The 20,526-nt window shown below is 39.9% G+C and overlaps 1 protein-coding gene across 4 annotated transcripts in view; it reads right to left on the reverse strand.

Moving 5' to 3' along the window:
* Ralgps2 (Ral GEF with PH domain and SH3 binding motif 2) overlaps window positions 1-17,590 on the reverse strand; it is a 122,002-nt gene extending 104,412 nt beyond the window's left edge. For all 4 annotated transcript variants that reach the window (XM_013015670.1, XM_013015667.1, XM_013015672.1 and 1 more), the window contains exon 1: window positions 17,571-17,590. The gene's annotated coding sequence lies outside the window, so the exon portion shown is untranslated. The remainder of the gene's footprint in view (window positions 1-17,570) is intronic.
* Between the last annotated feature and the right edge of the window lie 2,936 nt (window positions 17,591-20,526).

Below are 20,526 nucleotides of genomic sequence, written 5' to 3' on the forward strand. Positions count from 1 at the left end.
TACTCTTGGGAAATTCGACCAGACCAAAAAAAAAAAAAAAATGAACCATGTAATGTGTGGGTAGGGACAGGAGAGGAAAACTAGGAAAAAGTGAGGGAAGGGGTGACACTGTCCAAAAAGAAATGTACACTTTACCTAGCTTAACTGTAACCCTCTCTCTATATCACCTTTATAATAACAACTAGAAAAATAAAATGTGTCTTAAAAGTTTCCATATCAAAGTTTTTAAAAAGCCAGAAGTATTAGTATAGCTTAAGTGTAACTTGAGTGGAAAAAGCCAAGCAAGAGTCCAAAGCCCTGAATTTAGGCCCCCATTCCAGAAGGGGGAAAAATACATCTTATTCATTATATTACATGTCTGAAATAAAAGGAAAAGCCCAATATGCTTATATAAACAAAACATGAAAATCCAATTGAATCAGAAAGCTTTAAATATCTTATGGAAGTGTGCCACTGTGGATCTAAAAATGGTCAAAGAATGGAACATATTGTTAAGGGAGCTGAATTACACATTTCCAGCTTGCCAACTGCATATCTTGCAACTTTCTAGCCTCTATAATCATGTAAGCCAATTCTTTAGAAACACACATATACACACATGTATAATGTATTTATATATTAAAAGAAATATAATGACATATATGTATATCATGACATTCAAATTATATATATACATGTATTATATAAGAATGTGTGTGTGTATATATATATACATATAAAACATGCATCCTATTGGTTGCTTCTGTAGAGAACCCTAATATGCAGTTCTCATAACTTTACTACCAGTTCAAAATTGTTTTAAAATAAGTACTGAAGAAGGGTGTCTAAATTCTCCTGAAGTATACATGAACCCCAAAACTTGCAAAATTTCATAAGAACTGAGAATGCTACACATCTAATAAAAAGTACAACTCTTGAGCCGGGCACTGATGGCTCACACCTGTAATCCTAGATACTCAGGAGGCTGAGATCTGAGGATTATGGATCAAAGCCAGCCCAGGCAAGGACGTGAGATTCTTATCTCCAATAAACCACTAGAAAATCGGAAGTGGAGCTGTGGCTCAAGCGGTAGAGCGCTTACCTTGAGCTGAAGAGCTGAGGGATAGCACCCAAGCCCAGAGTTCAAGCCCCACGACCTACCAAAAAAAAGAAAAGTACAACTTTTACCAACAGATGGCAATAGTGGACACTGGACCAGAGGGCCATAAACTAGGTTCAAGTACAGCTTTTTTGGAACAAAGCTACAAACATACAAGTATTTTTGATCATGCCAAAAGAAAAAATAAGAAACAATGCAAAAACTGATTGATTAAGAGACAGAATGTAGGCTGGGCTCCCGTGCCTCATGCCTGTAATCCTAGCTACTCAGGAGTCAGATCTGAGGATCATGGATCAAAGCCAGCCCCTGCAAGGAAAGTCCGTGAGACTCTTATCTCCAATAAACCACTAGAAAACCGGAAGTGGCACTGTGGCTCAAGTTGTAGAGCACTCGCCTTGAGCTGAAGAGCTGGGAAACAGCGCCCAGGCCCAGAGTTCAAACCCCACGACCGCCCCCCCCCCGCCCCTCAAAAAAAGAGACAGAGACAGAATGTACTTTCAAGATAATGATTTCAAATATCTAGTCTTCCCTCATTTAATTGCCCCCTTCATCCCAAGGTACTACTTCTTTTTTACCTCTAGTCCTTTTTTTTCTCCTGTACTGATGCTTGAACTCAGGACCTTGGTGCTGTCTCTGAGCTTCTTTTTTTCTACCACTTGAGCCACAGCACCACTTCCAGCTTTTTCTGTGTATGTGGTACTAAAGAACTGAATGCAGGGCTTCATGCATGCTAGGCAAGCATTCTACCACTAGACTACATCCCTAGCCCCATACCTAGTCTTCAAAAAGTATAGCTGTAGGAATTTATTGTAAAGTGATGAGAAAATATAGCTTTCAAATAGGCCATATGAAAAGAGAGGAAGGAAAAATGTAAAGGGGAAAGGAGAGAAAGGAAAAAAGGCAAGCTTGCTAATTTACTGCTTCATCCCAATCTCCAGGTTTTATATAAGAACACCAATCCAAGCTGAAGTCATGTGATCTGGCCAAACTCACAAAACCAGTTAACAGCAGATAGGTCTTAATTGCACATCTTCTGTTTGCTAATCCTTGGCGCATTCTACAACACCGAACTACCTTTCCCTATCAACTTTTATTTCAATGTTTAAGTACTAAGGAAATGAGGGTGTGGCAGAGGTGAATAAGTAGTTTCTTTCTCTACACTTCTAATAGTTTTAATAGGTGAACAAAATGACAAAGTAGTTTGCACAAAGGCTAGGACTGGTGGACTCCTTTCTCACCAGAAGTGCACCAAGTGTTTGAGTACAGCATAGACGGAAATTTTCAGGAGAAACAGATGTATCAGTCTAGAGAAATGGGCACAAAGGGTGATGTTTGTCACCATAAAAGAAAGTTGATATTTTTTCCTGCACACAATAAAAAAAGACGAATCCTTAAAAATGGACCACTAAATTGTAAAAATCTTCCAAGTTTTGTTCAGAGGAATGAAAGAGGAGATACACACAGAAGAGACTTAGTATCACTCATTCCTACTGAATCCAGAAGTTTCAACAAATGTATACCTATGTGATAACTTCAAGTATAACCAATCTTTGATACTATGAGGGATATGTTCCAACAACCTGTAGATCTTAAAATTTAAGACTACCATAACACATAAAACATTAATGTATAAATTACTTACAGATTTTTAATGATCCTAAAATTCTGAATTTATATTTCATGTTGTCATATACCTTATGAAACAGACTCGCTGTTTCATCAACTTAAACTGACGTAAATCCTACCATTTTTCTCTTTACATTTCTCCTTCTAGAACTAATGCAATTTTCTTGTCTTTGGTCACCAGAAGTTAGCTCCTTCAGCAGGAACGTAGTACTGTCAACAAAAGTTATCTCACAGAATAGTAGATTAACCAATCATATTAACTTGAGCCTACTGGATGGTAGACTAGGATCAAATCTGTGTTTAGCACAATTACAACTTGTCATAGGTCATAAACCCTTCCATACATTCACAGACTAGTGAAAAACATAAGTGCTAATTTGTGAAAGCTAACAGTTTAATCTAATCAGCACTAACTAGCCAAAATATTATGTACTCTAATATTAAAGATTCTACTAGCTGACAGGTGCTGGCCTCTATTTCCAGTTAACTCAGAAGGCTGAGATCTAAGTATCATGGTTCAAAGCCAGCCTGGACAGAACAAGACTGTTAATCTCCATTAACTAGCAAAAAGCCAGAAGTAGACACGTATCTCAAATACTAGAGCACCAGCCGTGAGTAACAAAGCAAAGGGAGAGCTAGACACCTTGAATTCAAGTCCCATTACTGGCAGGCCCTCGCATGCACATGTGCACACACGGACACACATATGCATGCGCACAAACAGAAAAGAGAAAAAGAGCAGATTCCACTACCTAATATTAAAAACCTTCAAAGTAGCAATGCATATGTGTGTGTTCCACATATTCAAATTCAACAAATTGCAAATAAAAATAAATTTGGAGGGAAACTCCAGATGTACTTTAAACATTTATAGCTTTGTCATTATTCTCTAAACAGTATGACTATTTACATAACATTTACATTGAATTAAAGAACATAAGTAATCTAGAAATTTAAAGTATGCAGGAAGAAGTATATACGTTGTTTGAAAATATGACATTTAAATTTTATTTAGTGGCTGGAAATGTGGTTTAGTGGTAAAGTGATATCCTAGCATGCCTGAAGCCCTGGGTTCAATTCCTCAATACCACATAAAAAGAAAAGGCTGGAAGTGGCACTGTGGCTCAAGTGGTAGAGTGATAGCCTTGAGCAAAAGTAGTTCAGGGACAGTGCCTGGGCCCTGAGTTCAAGCCCCAGGATGGACCAAAAAAAAAAAAAAAAAAAGAACATTTAATTGGGAGCTGACCATGGCACAGGGGCATGCAACAAGTGCGAAGGTAGTTTCCTTTATAATTATATTAAGGTATTGTGGGGACCTGAATATCGTTCTTCATTTGTTCTAATGAAACTTTAAGATAAATATTTCTAATATTCAACTTAGGTAATTGGCTCCAACAGGTTAAGAGGAAGTTGTTTGGGCTGGGAAGGTGGCTCAGTGGTAGAGCGCTTGCCTTGCATGCCTGAGGCCCTGGGTTCGATTCCTTAGCACCACATAAGCAAAAAGAAAAAAGCTGGAAGTGGTGCTGTGGCTCAAGTGGTAGAGCACTAGCCTTGAGCTGAAGAGCTGAGGGACAGCGCCCAAGCCCAGAGTTCAGGCCCCACAACCGACCCTCCCCCCCCAAAAAGAGGAAGTTGTTTTCAAGAAGAGCAATGAAATTATTTCCTAGAAACTTCTTTCTCCTATTCTTTTCCTATCTCATCGGAAAAAGGTTCCCCTTACGTGTCTCACTTGCTAAGAATTTCTTATTTGTCAGCTAATGAGATATGAGGAATATCTTCAAATAATTTTATATCTGAGATGACTTTTAACAAATAGAAACTGAATAGAGGTGAAATTTACATTTAAGGGCAGCTCCAGTAAAAGGAAGTATTATTTACAGAAAAGGAAATACTGTCTGCAAATCTGTAAGGATGAAGAAAGTGGTAGGCCAAAGACAAATGTTGGTTCATTCACTGCAGAAAAAGCAAGGTGTGTAAAGAAAGGAAATATAAAACTGCAAGGTAGCCTTGAGATCATAAAATACCTAACAAGAGCACAGGTAGAAGCATGGCTATTATTCCCTAGATTAATATTTATTAACTGAAAGACCATGAGTGAAACTCCTGGGCCATGAACTTTCCAACTCTCCAAAAGTTCAAAAATTACATATATGAGCACTCAATTGAAAACATTCATGTCTCTGGTTGCATAGTTAGTAATTGATTTTTCTAAAAGAATGAACAGTAATAAACAAGTAACAACACATAATTTACATATTTCCAAAGGCATAAGACAATTTTACCAAAGGTTGTTTAGTATTTTGTTTTGCCAATAACATACTTAACATACGAATGTATAACAGAATTCAAATGTCAAGCAGCTAACTTGTCATTAGATACCCTATTTCAATGTTTTCCAACAATAGCATTTCAACATACAGTGGCTAATTCTTTATTGAGCAGTACTTTGCTATGTATTATAAGCTATTTGGCAGGACATCAGACTTCTATCCATTCACTAGATGCCAGTGATGGTTATGTGTCTCCAAGGGAGACTAGTTGCCCCCAGTTAAAAGTCTGTTCTCCAAATGAACTCTAATTTTTTGATAGTTTATAAGAACAAATTTTCATTCAATGTTTTCTGTTTTGTACATATTTAAAATAATTATAAAGCCGGACACTGGTGGCTCACACCTATAATCCTTGCTACTCAGGAGGATGAGATCTGAGGATCACGGTTCAAAGCTGAGAGCTGAGGGACAGTGCCCAGACCCAGAGTTCAAACCAGGAGTCTAAATAAACAAATAAATTGGTTATATAAAAGGTGTAGTAATAATGTATATTAGACAGGCTGTTGAGCAGGGTGCTAGTGGCTCATGCCTATAATCCTAGCTACTCAAAAGGCTTAAATCTGAGGATTATAGTTCAAAGCTAAAATGGACAAGAAAGTCTTTGAAACACTCTCATCTATAGAAAACCACCAAAAAGCTGGAAGAGGAGCTATGGCTCAAGTGTATAGTGCCAGCCATGAGAAAAAAAAAAAAAAGAATGAAAATCTCAGGGATGGGGCTGGGAATGTGGCTCAGTGGTAGAGTGCTTGCTTGACTCACATGCCCTGGGTTCCATTCCTAAGCACCACATAAACAGAAAAGGCTGGAAGTGGCGCTGTGGCTCAAGTGGTAGAGGGCTTGCTTTGGGCAAAAGAAGCTCACTCAGGGACAGCACCAAAGCCCTGAGTTCAATTCTCAGGATATCTTTGTTTTTACTAGAGCTTCAACTCATGGATATACTTTTGGGTTGGAATTTTGAACCCTACCTCCAGCACAGCTTTTTTGATAGTTAATTGAAGATGCACATACTTTCCTGCTTATGTGGGCATCGAACTACGATTCTCAGATCTCAACTTCTTGAGTGGCTAAGATTATACACATGAGCCACCAACACTTCTTAAAACATCTTGAAAACAGCTTTATTTATATTTATTTATATATATATATTTATATATAGGTGACCTGTAACAAACTGCACATGTTCTAAGTTTATAACCATGAAAAATGTTAATAAAGATAATGAATATATTTAGCTGCACCCAGAGCACACTCAGCATATCTGAGATTCATCTGTTACTTTGTCTATAAATAGCTCATGCTTTCTTATCTTGCTAAGTCCTATACTTCAAATTTGTGATAGATTATCATCTACTTATCTATTCCTGGGCACTTGGGAGCTATCATAAAAAAAAAGGCTGCTGTTAATGTTAGTTTATAGGAGTTGTTACTTCAGCAAATATCTAGGAATGTAACCACTGCAACTCTTTAAGAAAACAACCAAGTGTAGAATTCTAGTTCCTGGACTAAAGGTATGGCTCAAGTTGTAGAGTACCAGCTGTGAGTAAAAAAGCAGAGGGAGAGCATGAAACCTTAAGTTCAAGTCCCATTATTGGCATGAAAAATAAAACAGAATTCCACAAAAGTAGTGCTGTGGCTCAAGCGGTACAGCGCTCGCCTTAAGCTGAAGAGCACGGGGACAGTGCCCAGGTGCAGAGTTCAAGCCCCACAACAGACCAAAAAAGAGAAAAAAGAAAAAAAAAGCTTTTGGCCTGGGAAGGTGGCTCAATGGTAGAGTGGCTGTCTTGCATGCATGAGGCCCTGGGTTCAATTCCTCAGCACCACATAAGCAGAAAACGCAGGAAGTAGAACTGTGGATCAAGTGGTAGAGTGCTAGCCCTGAGCTGAAGAGCTGAGGGACAGTGCCCAGGCCCAGAGTTCAGGCCCCACGACCAACAACAACAAAAAAAGAATTCCGGTTCTTTTACATCTTTGGCAATATTTGGTATGGTATGATGGTCTTTTAGTTATACAGTGGTGCTCATTGTGATTTTAACTTCCATCTCTTTAGTGAATAATACTATGTAAAACTAAACATTTTATGTATTTAGTATATATATTTTTTTAATGAAATGTCTATTGAACCTTTCACATTTTTAGATGTTAGGTTGTTGGTTAGTACTGAGAGTTTGGTGATTTTTTATATATCCTTAATCCAGTGGTTGATTTGGAAACAGTTTTCTATTATACAACCTGGTTTTTCACTTAATATTACCTTTGGGGGGAATAAGGGTACTGAGGCCTGAACTCAGGACCTAGGCACTATCCCTAGGTTTTTTGTTTTGATCAAAACTGGTGCTCTACCACTTGAGCCACATGTCTACTAGGATAAAAAGTCTCACAGACTTTCTTGCTCAGACTAGCTTCGAACCTGAGATTACAGTGCCCAGCTAACACTTTTTTGAAGCACAAACACTTTTTTTTGGTCAGTCCTGGGGCTTGAACTCTGGGCCTGGGTGCTGTCCCTGAGCTCTTCACAGCTCAAGTAGAGCACTCTACCACTTGAGCCACAGTGCCACTTCCGGTTTTCTGGTTGTTAATTGGAGGTAAGAGTGTCATGGGATTTTCCTGCCCAGGCTGGCCCTGAGTTCAAACACCAGTACCAAAACACATACAACAAAGTGTGTGTTGGTCCTGGGTGTGCGTGCGTGCGAGTGTGCCAGTGTGTGTGTGTGTTGGTCGTGGGGTTGATGTGCGAGCGTGTGTGTGTTGGTCCTGGGGTTGAAGTGTGTGTGTGTTGGTCCTGGGGTTGAAGTGTGTGTGTGTTGGTCCTGGGGTTGAAGTGTGTGTGTGTGGTCCTGGGGTTGAAGTGTGTGTGTGTGGTCCTGGGGTTGAAGTGTGTGTGTATGTGTGTGTGTGTGTGTGTGTGAAGTGTGTGTGTGTGTGAAGTGTGTGTGTGTGTGTGTGTTGGTCCTAGGGTTGAATTCAGGGTCTGGGATCTGTCTGAGCTTTTTTGATCAAGGCTAGCATTCTACCATTACTTCTGGCTTCTTTGGTAATTAACTGGCGATAACAGTCTCAGGCTTTCTTGCCAAGGCTGGCTTTGAATCCTCAGATCTCAGTCTCCTGAGTGGCTAGGATTACAGGTATGAGCCACCAGCGCCTGTCACACTAAATGTCTTCTTTTTTAAAACAAATTGTTATTATCAACGTGTTGAACAGAGGGGTTACCATTTCTTTTTTTTATTAAAAAGGCATTTTATTATAAATACATTTTAGTTGTAGCAGTAAAATACATTTTGTGTTACCATGAAACTTTGAAAACAAATGAACTTCACTGAGACAAGGATCACACCGTAGGAAGGGGTTACCATTTCATAAGTCAGGCAATGAGTACATTTCTTGTTTTGGACAATTTCATCCTTTCCTTCAGTTTCCCCTCTTCCATCTCTGACAGTGAATGTTTTCCTTAAATAAAACTCACTTGGCATGATTCTTTTGATAAACTGCAATAAATTTGTTAAAACATGCTTTTAAATCTTGCATCTCTGTTCACAGGGATTATTTCTGTATGATCTTCTTTTCTCAGAGTATCTTTGTTTAATTGCATATAAGAGTATAAAGCTAGCTTTAACAAAATATTTTCTCTACATCTTCTGGAAGTGTTTTATAGAATGGACTTTTCTTTCTTTCTTAACTGCTTAGTAGAATTTACTTGTGAAGTCATCGGGACCCAAAGAGCTTTTGATAGTCTGTGTTTGGGGGAAATATTTTAATCAAAAACTGATTTTAACAAACATGTCAAGTACAGTTTGATGTCTTTTTTCTAGGAGACACCCAAATAAACATCCATTAAATCCAAGAAGGCCCCTTATATTCCTTCCTCTTGTCCTTCTTAAAAACACAATCCTCACTTCTATTACACAGGTTAGTTTTTTCTGAATTCCACATAATATATTCATATGGTATATGATCTTTTGTATCTGGTTTCTTTCTCTTTTTCTGCAGGTCCTGGGGCTTGAACTCTGGGCCTGGGTGCCATCCCTGAGTGAGCTTCCTTTGCTCAAGGCAAGCACTCTACCACTTGAGTCACAGTGGCACTTCCTGCTTTCTGAGTAAATTGTTAGAAGAATCTCACAGACTTTCCTGCTCCAGCTGGCTTCAAACCCCGATCCTCAGATTTCACCCTCCTGAGTAGCTAGGAATACAAGCATGAGCCACAGGCACCTGACTTGTATTAGGTTTCTTTTGATCATATATTTTTTTAATCATTCTTTTGTCATTATTTACCAGATTGCTGAATACTACGATTTATTTCTTCACTGCTGGACAGTGTTCCACTGTAAGATTACATCAAATTATTTATACATGTTTTTGTTGGTGAACATTTAGTCTTTTCCAGCTGGTGTTAATAATGAAGTTACTGGGGCTGGGAAGGTGGCTCAGTGGTAGAACGCTTGCCTTGCATGCTGAGGCCCTGGGTTCGATTCCTTAGCACCACATAAGCAAAAAGAAAAAAGCCGGAAGTGGCTCTGTGGCTCAAGTGGTAGAGCCCTAGCCTTGAGCTGAAGAGCTGAGGGACAACGCCCAAGCCCAGAGTTCAGGCCCCACGACCGGACCCAAAAATAATAATAATAATGAAGTTATTATGGACAGTTTTATTTATGCATACCTGGTTTTTAAGGTTTCAAAACTTTTTTTTTATTTCCTTAATTTCAGATAGTTTTATTAACACAGAGGATGAAACAACCAGAAAAGATTTTTTTTAAATCTCCTATTCCATAGAAGACAGCCTGGGAAGACAAATCCAAGCTGGATCTGGAGATATGGCTTAAGTGGTACAATACAAAACTTAAAAGGAAAAAGCATTACGAGTACAGTGCCCTGAGTACAAACCCCGGTACTAATATTTTTTAAAAAAATCTGCTAGCCCATCACATAAACAACTATTATTAACAGCTTGTTATAACACATCATTCTATATAACCAAGATTTTGTGTGTGTGTGTGCCTGGGGTTTCATTGAACTCCGAGACTGGTTGCTGTCTACCACTTGAGCCACAGCTCCACTTCCAAGTTTTTTGTGGTTAAGTAGGAGATAAAAGCTTCAGGGACTTTCTGCCCAAACTGGCTCTGAACCACCATCTTCAGATCTCACACCTAAGTAGCTAGGTTACAGTTATGAGCCACTGACACCCAGCTATAACCAAGATTTCTTAATATAATCAACTCTCCATACCTATGGGTTCTGGCTTTGTAGATTCATCCAACCACGTATAAATTATTAGGAATAAAATTCCAGAAAGTTCCAAAAAGCTTTAAGTTTCCTGCATACAGAGCGCATATGTGAGTCCATGCAGATAAACCGATCTACTAGCATACCCTGCTATCACCTCCTAGACACAGATCTTTGGGTCTCTCTAGAACTTTCTATCTGAGCACTGTTCTCCTTAGGTACTGTTTGTATACTCTAGTTAAGGTGTGTGTATATTGAACATGTCCAAATTTTTTATTACACTGTTACTAGAGTATAACAACTATCTACCCATTATCTGCATGCTCTCAATTATTTTAAGTAACCTAGATTATTTAAACAGACATACAGAAGGACATTGATAGGTTACATGCAACTACTACACCATTTTATGAGACTTCAACTCATGCCTATTATTCCAATATAGTATAACATCTAATTCATACCATGTAATTTGTCCATTTATTCAACTCAATGATTTACAGAGTAGTCAAATATGTAAAACTATAACCACAGTTAATTTTAGGCCATTTCAATGTCTTAAAAAGAAATCCTATCCTTTATTAGTCCCTCATACCCTCTGTTCTAGCCCTAAGCTACCACTAAGGTACTTTCTGACTCTATAAGACTTGTTTTCTACATATATTTTCTTTTTTGTTGTTGCGTTGGCCATGAACTCTGGGCCTGGGCACTGTCCCTCAGCTCTTCGGCTCAAGGCAAGCACTCTACCACTTGAACCACAGCACCACTTCCCATTTTCTGGTGGTTGATTGGAGATAAGAGTCTCATGGACTTTCCTGCCCAGGCTGACTTTGAACTGCAATCCTCAGATCTCAGCCTCCTGAGTAGCTAGTTCTACATATATTTTCTATTAAAAGAATCATATAATACATGATCTTCTATAATTCGCTTTTTTCATCTAGCATAATGTTTTCAAGATCATTTGTGTCACTCATGTATCAATCCATATTTCATTCTTTAATATTCTTTAAATATTTCATTGTATGAATGTTTCATGTTTTGTCTGCCCATTCATCAGTTGATGAACATCTGGGTTATTTCCATATTTTATCTATTATGAATAATTCTTCTAAAACACTGAAGTATGAGTTTTTATAGTGACATGATTTCATTTCTCTTGGTTATAAACCTAGAAAGGAACTGCATCATGTGGCAGCTGTATGATTAATCATCTGAAGAGGTGGGCTATATTCCAAATGAAGTGCATCATTTTACTTTCTGATTGATATATGAAGATATCTATTTCTCAATATCCTTGTCTTATTATTACTTAAAGATTCTTTTTGCTATCTTATTGATATTGGTATCTATCTCATCAGTATTTTATTTCATTTCCCTTGATAATTAGCAATCATAAGCAAATTTCTATATGCTTGTTGTATGTCTTCTCTGGAGAAACATTTTTACATATTTTATATAATTTTATATATTCTAAATATGCGTACCATCAGATTGCTTTTTCCCCCATTTTTTGAGTCTCTCTTTCCTTCCCTTTCTATTTCTTTTATTTCCTCTTCTCCCTTTCCCACCATCTCTCCCTCCCCATGACCCTCTGTCTCACACTTGCCAGGCAGTTATTCTACCACTTTCCTCCAGCCCTTTCTCTTTCATTATTGAGGGGGGTCAGTCATGGGGCTTGAACTCTGGGCCTAGGCACTGTCCCTAAACTCATCAGCTCAAGGTGAGCACTCTACCACTTGAGCCGCAGTGCCACTTCTGGCTTTCTGGTGGTTAATTGGAGAAGAGTCTCATGGACTTTCCTGCCCAGTCTGGCTTTGAATGGGTATCCTCAGATCTCAGCTCTCAGCCTCCTGAGTAGCTAGGATTACAGGCGTGAGCCACCTGCACCAGACTCATTATTCTTTTAATAGGATTTCACATTTTGCCTGGGCAGCCAGAACAATTATCTTTCCATGTAGCTGTAAGGACAAAGCAAGGGCCACAAGATCTTTTTATTGATTGAGATGGGTATGTCGGAGGTCTCATAATCTTTTTGCTAAGAAGAATGGCTCTCCTGACTTCTGTCCCCTAATAGCTTATGATTTCAGATGTCAGTCACCACATCTGAAGCTTTTCATTTTCCTGATGGTGCCCTCTGAAGCAAAAGGTTTTACCTTTGTGTGTGTGTGTGTGCACATGAACCCCTGCACTGGTCCTAGAGCTTGAACTCAGGGACCTGGATGCTGCCCTTGAGTTTTTCTGTGATTAGTTGGAGATAAGAATATCATGGAGAGCTGGGAATGTGGCTTAGTGATAGAGTGTTTGCCTAGCATGCATGAAGCCCTAGGTTTAATTTCTCAGTACCACATAAACAGAAAAGGGAGCTGTGACTCAAGTGGTAGAGTGAGTGCTATCTTTGAGCAAAAGAAGCTCAGGGACAGTGCCCAGGCCCTGAGTTCAAGCCCCAGGATTGGGGGGAAAAAGTCTCACGGACTTTCCTGTCCGAGCTGGCTTTGAACCACAATCCTCAGATCTCAGCCTCCTGAGTAGCTAGGATTACAGGCATGAGCCACCAGCAACCTGCTAGTTTTTACTTTTGATCAAGTCCAATTTATCTTTTTTTGTCTTGCTATGGCTATTCCAAGATCATGAAGATTTGCCCATTTTCTCGTATATGTTTTTCAACTGAAGTATGCATTGCTTTTTTTTTTGCCAGTCCTGGGGCTTGAACTCAGAGCCTCGGCACTGTACCTGAGCTGCTTTTTGCTCAAGGCTAGCTCTCTACCACATGAGCTACAATGCCACCTCTGGCTTTTTCTGTTTATGTGGTACTAAGGAATGGAACCCAGGGCTTCACGCATTCTAGGCAAGCAACTCTACCATTAAGCCACATTCGCAACCCTACATTGATTTCTATTGTGGATATATGAAACAAATAAAATGACCCAACTCTCCTAAAAGTAGAACACTGTTTAAAAAAAACTGTTAAAGTTATCCCTTTTAATTTTTATTTTGCCTTTAAATGAGCTAAGATGCTGAAGAATAGAGGATTTAGTGCCCTAATTGACAGGTGTTAGACCTGGTGCCCAGCTGCCTTGAAAAGACTTTTCAGCCAAGTAGCCCCTATTTGACAGACTCCTAGAATACTTTCATGGCAGCCCAGTTGCTTTGAAAGATTCCACAGACACCTTGAGGAAGCTACGCAGCAACTACCCACAGCTGCTTACTACAGAAGCACTTCAGCTCCAGAGGACATTTTTTGAGCCACAACTGTTTCAAGCAGATTGCACCATACTATATGCCATCACAAGCCTTGGAGAACTCTAGCAGCCACTTTCACTCGGCCCCAGGGCAAGCACTTCCCTGGTGGCCTAGCAGAAGGTCTGTGATTAGTACAAACACAGTCCCCTCATTGTGCTATGACTGGTGGGAAATACCCCTGCCATACACATCCTCTTCCTGCTATAAGCAAGCTGTTCACTTCAAATCAACTAGGAATCATGCTGCTGTGTTGCAATATTGGCCCATTAAAAGGCCTTTCTGAAGTAGTCTTTTCTTGCCTACTTTTGATCTTTATTATTGGTAATAACAGGCTAAGTTGGTAACAAAGAGAAGAGAAGTAGTGGCAGACTTACAGCAGCAACAAAGGCAAAAGGTGGTAGCGGTAGAGGCAGTGGTAGCAGTAGAGGCAGTGATATCTATAGTTATAGTGGTACCAGCAGTATAGCAATAAGTGGCAGAAGAAATCCAGAGAACTGCCCAGAAATGACAGTAAGCAGAAGTGGTGGAACAGACACAAATAACGATGGGCTCTAGTCTCTGGAAGAGTTCTAGCAAGCTGACAAGCCTTAAGGACCAGAAATCCCATCAACCTGAGGCTAACAGCTATAACATTTAAAGGCGTGCCTAGGAGCCATAGCACTCATCACAAAAAGGTGCTAGAATCCAAGGATTTCAAAAGCTACCAATGTTAGGACCACTAGTAGTTAAAGCCTTACATAATAGGGCCTTTGCTTTCTGGGCTTAGAACTGAAGGCTTGGAGTCTGCCAATTCTACTCCTAAGCTTTGGGGACTGAGGGGCTTAGGACTACCAATGCTACAGGAATTTCTCTTTGCCTACTTTATTTCTCTTTGCCTACTCTATTCAGAGAGAACAAAAAGACAGTCAGCTGATTGGTACACATATATCTAGAAGTAAAATTGCTGGATCAAATACTATACATAACTTCAACAGCTATGAACAAAGAATTTCCCAAAATTGTTATACTTATCTTCAAACCCACTGGGAATGTCTGAGAGTTCCAACTGCTCTATAACTTGTCAATACTTTGCATTTCAGACTTCTTCATTAATACCACATTAATAGGTATGAAGTAGGGTTACACTGTAATTTTAATTTGCCATTGTAAGTACTTTTTCACTTTGACAATTTGTTTTTGCAAATTCCTGGTCCAGCCTTTCACCCACTGGTTTAAAACAGAGTTGCCTGTATTTTTTTTTATATTGATTTGTATTTTTTTTTAGTTCATCATGTATTTTTTAAAGACAATCACTTATAGTCTATAAAAATTTGCCCAGGAAGTGGCGCTGTGGCTCAAGTGGTAGAGTGCTAGCGTTGAGCTGAAGAGCTCAGGGACAGCACCCAGACCCAGAGTTCAAGCCCCACGACCCACAAAAAAAAAAAAAAAAAGCCCAATATACACAAAATTTCCTGATAACGGTCATTAAAAAGAACTAACCCCTCAAAAAACAGATCCACACCAATATTCAGTCTAGACTGGTTTAATCTTGAAGTATAATCCAGTTAAGACTGAAGACCAGCCGGGTGCTGGTGGCTCATGCCTGTAATCATAGCTACTCAGGAGGCTGAGATCTGAGGATCCCACTTCAAAGCCAGCCCGGGAAGGAAAGTCCGTGAGACTCTGATCTCCAATAAATCACTAGAAAACCAGAAGTGGCGCTGTGGCTAGAGGTAGAGTGCTCGCCTTGAGCTGAAGAGCGCAGAGACAGCACCCAGGCCGAGTTCAAGCCCCACGACCAACAAAAAAAAAGACTGAAGACCAAACACTTCAGATCCTAAACACAGTAATAAAAACTCATTAAGACTTCCAGATTTTTGCTGCCTACTCTGTCAGCATCATCCTCTTTGGTAATTTCACTGTCATCAATTATGTTCTACAGTTCCTCCATCACACTTTTGTTTTTGTTGCTTTTTTTTTTTTGGTCGGTCCCTCAGCTCTTCAACTCAAGGCGAGCGCTCTACCACTTGAGCTACAGTGCCACTTCCATCACACTTTTGTATACATAAGCCTCTTTTAGATTATTTTTGTAAGCTATCATTGGCATAACACAACTTCCCGTCAGGCCAGAACTCAAACTCTAGGAACTTATAACTGAACTTGCCTTTGTGGCCTACATAATAAGAAAAAGTCACTCTCTAAGGCCCACCAAAAATAACCAGAATCCAACTTCAAGATCAAACCACCTCAAAGGCAGCCAGCACCTGGTAATGATGATTTTGTATTTTAAAAAATATTCTCTCAATATAAGTCCAATGTCAGAACTAAGCATTGCACCTTTCCAATATATAATTTGCCTTTTTTGTTGTCTTAATTGTATTCTTTAAGTTATGTGCCAGTTGCTCATATCTATAATCCTAACTACTTGGGAGATTGAGAACAAAGAGGACTACGGTTTACGGCTAGCCTGAGCAAAGACATCCAGGGTAAAATGGTGCCTGCTTATTCCATCTGAAATTGGGAGGATAAGGGTATACAAGGCTGGCCCAGACATAAGTTTACAAGGCTTGACCTTCCTGGAAAAAGGCTGGACACAATGGTGAGCACCTATAATCCCACAGATGACATGAAGCCTGTAAGTAGGCAGCCAGGTAGAAGTGAGACCCCATCCCAAAAATAATCAGTGAACATAATACATCACATTAACAGAGTCAAAGACAAGTATCACGTGAGCATCTCAATAGATGCAGAAAAAGCCTTCAATAAAATCCAACAACCATTCATATTAAAAGCTCTGGAGGAGCCAGGAATAAATATAAGAAACATACATCAAAATAATATATCTGACAGATCAACAGCCAGCATCATAATGAATGGTAAAAAACTAAAACCATTTCCTCTAAAATAAGGAACAAGGCAAGGATAGCCACTCTCCACTCTTCAATCCACTCCTAGAATTCCTAGCCAGAACAGTAAGGCAAGGAGGGCAAAACATAAAAGGTATATACATAGGAGAAGAAGAAATCAAACCATCCCTCTTTGTGGATAGCACGATCTGAAGGACCCACAAGACTCCAAGCTAATCGATAACTCTTAACAAAGAAACAGGATAAAAAATTATGTCTGAGGAAGTGGCCCTGTAGCTCAAATGGTAGAGTGCTCATCTTGAGCTGAAGAGCTGAGGGACAGTGCTCAGGCCCAGAGTTCAAGCCCCACGACCGACAAAAAAAAAAAAAATTATGTCTGAGACAAGCAGAAACGGTCAGATAAGTTGATGTTAAGCGAAATGAACCCCAAGATAAGGACTCAAATGTTTTTTTTTCCTTGCTATTGTTTCTAACATATTTATGATTTCTTTGTTGCTTTGTATGTCCCTCCGCCATGGTATAATCCCCTTTTTCACTGTATTTGATGTTGGTATAATTTGTGAAGGGGAAGGAAAAAAACAAATTGTTTAAATAGGGATACAGGTGGCCCCATTGCAACAATGAGATGTACAAGACATTATGTTGAAAATGAACTTTACAACTTTGGTGGGGGGGGGAGGGGCGGAAAAACAGGGGAAGGGGGAGATGGGAAGGGATGGGAAGGGGAAACAAAGGAGGAAGCAACAATGCTTGATAAGAAATGTACTCATGGGGCTGGGAAGGTGGCTCAGTGGTTGAGTGCTTGCCTTGCATGCATGAGACCCTGGTTCAATTCCTCAGCACCACATAAGCAAAAAGAAAATAACAGGAAGTGGCGCTGTGGCTCAAGTGGTAGAGAGCTAGCCTTGAGCTGAAGAGCTGAGGGACAGTGCCCAGGCCCAGAGTTCAGGCCCCACGACCAGACCCAAAAAAAAGAGAAAGAAATGTACTCATTACCTTGCTCATGTAATTGTAACCCCTCTGTACGATATTTTCACATAATAAAAAAAAACACCCACTTTGGGGCGCCGGTAGCTCACACCTGTAATCCTAGCCATTCAGGAGGCTGAGATCTGAGGATCAAGGTTCAAAGCCAGCCCAGGCAGGAAAGTCTGTGAGACTCATTTCCAATAAACCACTCAGAAAAACCGCGCAGTGGCTCACGTGTAGAACGTTCACCTTGAGCTGAAGAGCTGAGGGACAGCACCCAGGCCCAGAGTTCAAGCCCCGTGACTGACAAAAAAAACAAAACAAAACACAAAAATCAGTAGCCTTTCTGTTTACCAACAATTTATCAACAGAGAAGAAAATCAGGAAAACAAATCTATTTGCAATAGCCTCAAAAAATATATCTAGGAATAAATCTAACCATCAAGGAAGTAAAACACTAGAAAATTTGAAAGAAAAAAAAAAATCAAAGGCAGTTATCAGGAAATGGAAAGCCCTTCCATGTTCATGGATAGGCAGAACAGTGATAAAAATGGCCATACTGCCAAAAATGGTCTACAAATTTAATGCAATGATCATCCCCAATGAAGTTACCTATATAAAATAAAATGATCCAAAAATTTATATGGAATAAAAGACTTCAAATAGCCAGAGCATTATAGGCAAAAAAAAAAAAGAAAGCAATGCTGGTGGTGGTATCACAATCCCAGATTGCAAGTGCTTCTACAGAGCTATAATAATAAAAACACCTTAGACAGCGGTGGCTCACGCCTGTAATCCTAACTATTCAAGAGGCTGAGATCTGAGGATCATGGTTCAAAAGCCAGCCAGGGCAGGAAAAGTCCGTGAGAACTGTTAATCTCCAATCAACCACCAGAAAACCGGAAGTGGTGCTGTGGCTCAAGTGGTAGAAAGCTAGCCGTAAGCTGAAGAGCCCAGGGACAGCTCCCAGGCCCAGAGTTCAATACCCACAACCGACCAAAATATAAAATAAAGTAAAATAAAAACACCTTGGTATTGGTACAAAAATAGACCCAAAGATCAATGGAATAGACTAGAAGACCTGGAAATAAAACCATACACTTACAGTTAATCTGGTTTTTGATAAGGGAGCCTAAGATATACAGTGGAAAAACAATAGCCTCTTCAATAATTGGTGTTGGGAAAACTAGGCTCAGAAAACACTAGAAAATATTTATTGATCCATCAAAAGCCTTAAGTTTTGTTTTTTGGGGTTTTTTTTGCCAGTCATGGGGCCTGAACTCTGGGCCTAGGTGCTGTCTCTGAGCTCTTCAGCTCAAGGCTAGTGCTCTACCACTAGAGCCCCAGGGCCTCATGCATGCCAGGCAAGCACTCTAACCACTGAGCCACCTTCCCAGCCCCAAGCCTTAAGTTTTTGATTTTTTTTTTTTTTGGTCCGGTCATGGGGCCTAAACTCTGGGCCTGGGCACTGTCCCTCAGCTCTTCAGCTCAAGGCTAGTGCTCTACCACTAGAGCCCCAGGGCCTCATGCATGCCAGGCAAGCACTCTAACCACTGAGCCACCTTCCCAGCCCCAAGCCTTAAGTTTTTGATTTTTTTTTTTTTTGGTCCGGTCATGGGGCCTAAACTCTGGGCCTGGGCACTGTCCCTCAGCTCTTCAGCTCAAGGCTAACGCTCTACCACTTGAGCCACAGAGCCACTTCTGGCTTTTTGTTTTTGCTTATATGGTGCTGAGGAATCGAACCTAGGGCCTCATGCATACAAGGCAAGCGCTCTACCACTGAGCCACCTTCCCAGCCCTCAAGCCTTAAGTTTTAAAAAACCTTAAAGTTATCTTTAGTATTAATAATCAATAGTAACATTATACTTCATGAAGTTCTAGAAGTAGTCCTATTAAAGTCATACACAGTAATTTCAGAGTTTTCTCTCTCCAGTGAAAATATAGTGTTCCATGACAATCATGATATATCCCTATTTCAATCCCCCTTTCAGACTTTGATTACTGTTATTTTCTCTATCTCAAATCTGTTATATACTCCCATTATTCTTATTTTCAACAACCCTGATACCTGTATAAACTAGAATAGAAACAATCAAATCACTACCATCATATTTCTAATTAGATATTCTACCATCTCTTCCATTTCTACAGTAACTCTCTATTCCTAAAAAAGTATGTGCTAATCCTACCTGTGTATAGCTCAGGGAATAAAAAAACCACCCATGGTAGTTTTCATGATAGAAAACCAAACTGTATTAGTAAAAAAACTATATTCCCTATGACACCTAAAATACTTATCATCTAGCTCTCTGTAGTAAACTAGTTCTTGGGCCCACTAAGCTCCCTGCATAAGAAAAGGAAGATCACCCGGCACTAGAGGCTCACGCCTGTAATCCTAGCTACTCAGGAGGCTGAGATCTGAGGATCTCGGTTCAAAGCCAGCCTGGGCAGAAAAGTCCATGAGACTCTTATCTCCAATTAACCACCAGAAAAACAGAAATGGCACTGTGATTCAAGTGGTAGAGTGCTAGCCCTGAGCTGAAGATTTCAGAGACAGCACCAAGGCCAGAATTCAAGCCCCATGATTGACCAAAAAAAAAAAGTCTATGGGATGTGGATTAATGGTGGAGTGCTTGCCTAGCAGGCATGAAGCTGTGGGCTCAATTCTTAAATACTATATAAACAGAAAAAGCCGAAGTGGCGCTGTGGCTCAAGTTGTAGAGTGCTAGCCTTGACCAAAAAACTCAGGGATAGTACCCAGGCCCTGAACACAAGACCAGCAACCAACCAACCAACCAACCACAACAACAAAAGAGAGAGAGAGAGAGAGAGAGAGAGAGAGAGAGAGAGAGAGAGAAGCATAATGGAGTCACAAGCTTAAGCCATATAGCCTAAGTGCAAAGCAATAGTGCAGGTTTGAGCAAACTCTCAAGAAGGATGCTCAAGCAAATATCTCCAAACACAAGTTTGGACAGAGACAGACAATAGACAAATAGAAAGCTGAGGGAAAATAGAAAATAGAAAACTAACTCTAAGATATTGTAAAAGTCAAAAATGTAACTATATAAGGCAGAGAAAAGAAGTTTAGGGTGACATTAAGAATCTTAAAATAGGGCTGGGAAGGTGGCTCAGTGGTAGAGCACTTGCCTTGCATGCTCGAGGCCCTGGGTTCGATTCCTCAGCACCACATAAGCAAAAAGAAAAA

Source organism: Dipodomys ordii, unplaced genomic scaffold, assembly GCF_000151885.1.
Source record: "Dipodomys ordii isolate 6190 unplaced genomic scaffold, Dord_2.0 Scaffold27, whole genome shotgun sequence".
In the NCBI taxonomy this organism is placed as follows: Eukaryota; Metazoa; Chordata; class Mammalia; order Rodentia; family Heteromyidae; genus Dipodomys; species Dipodomys ordii.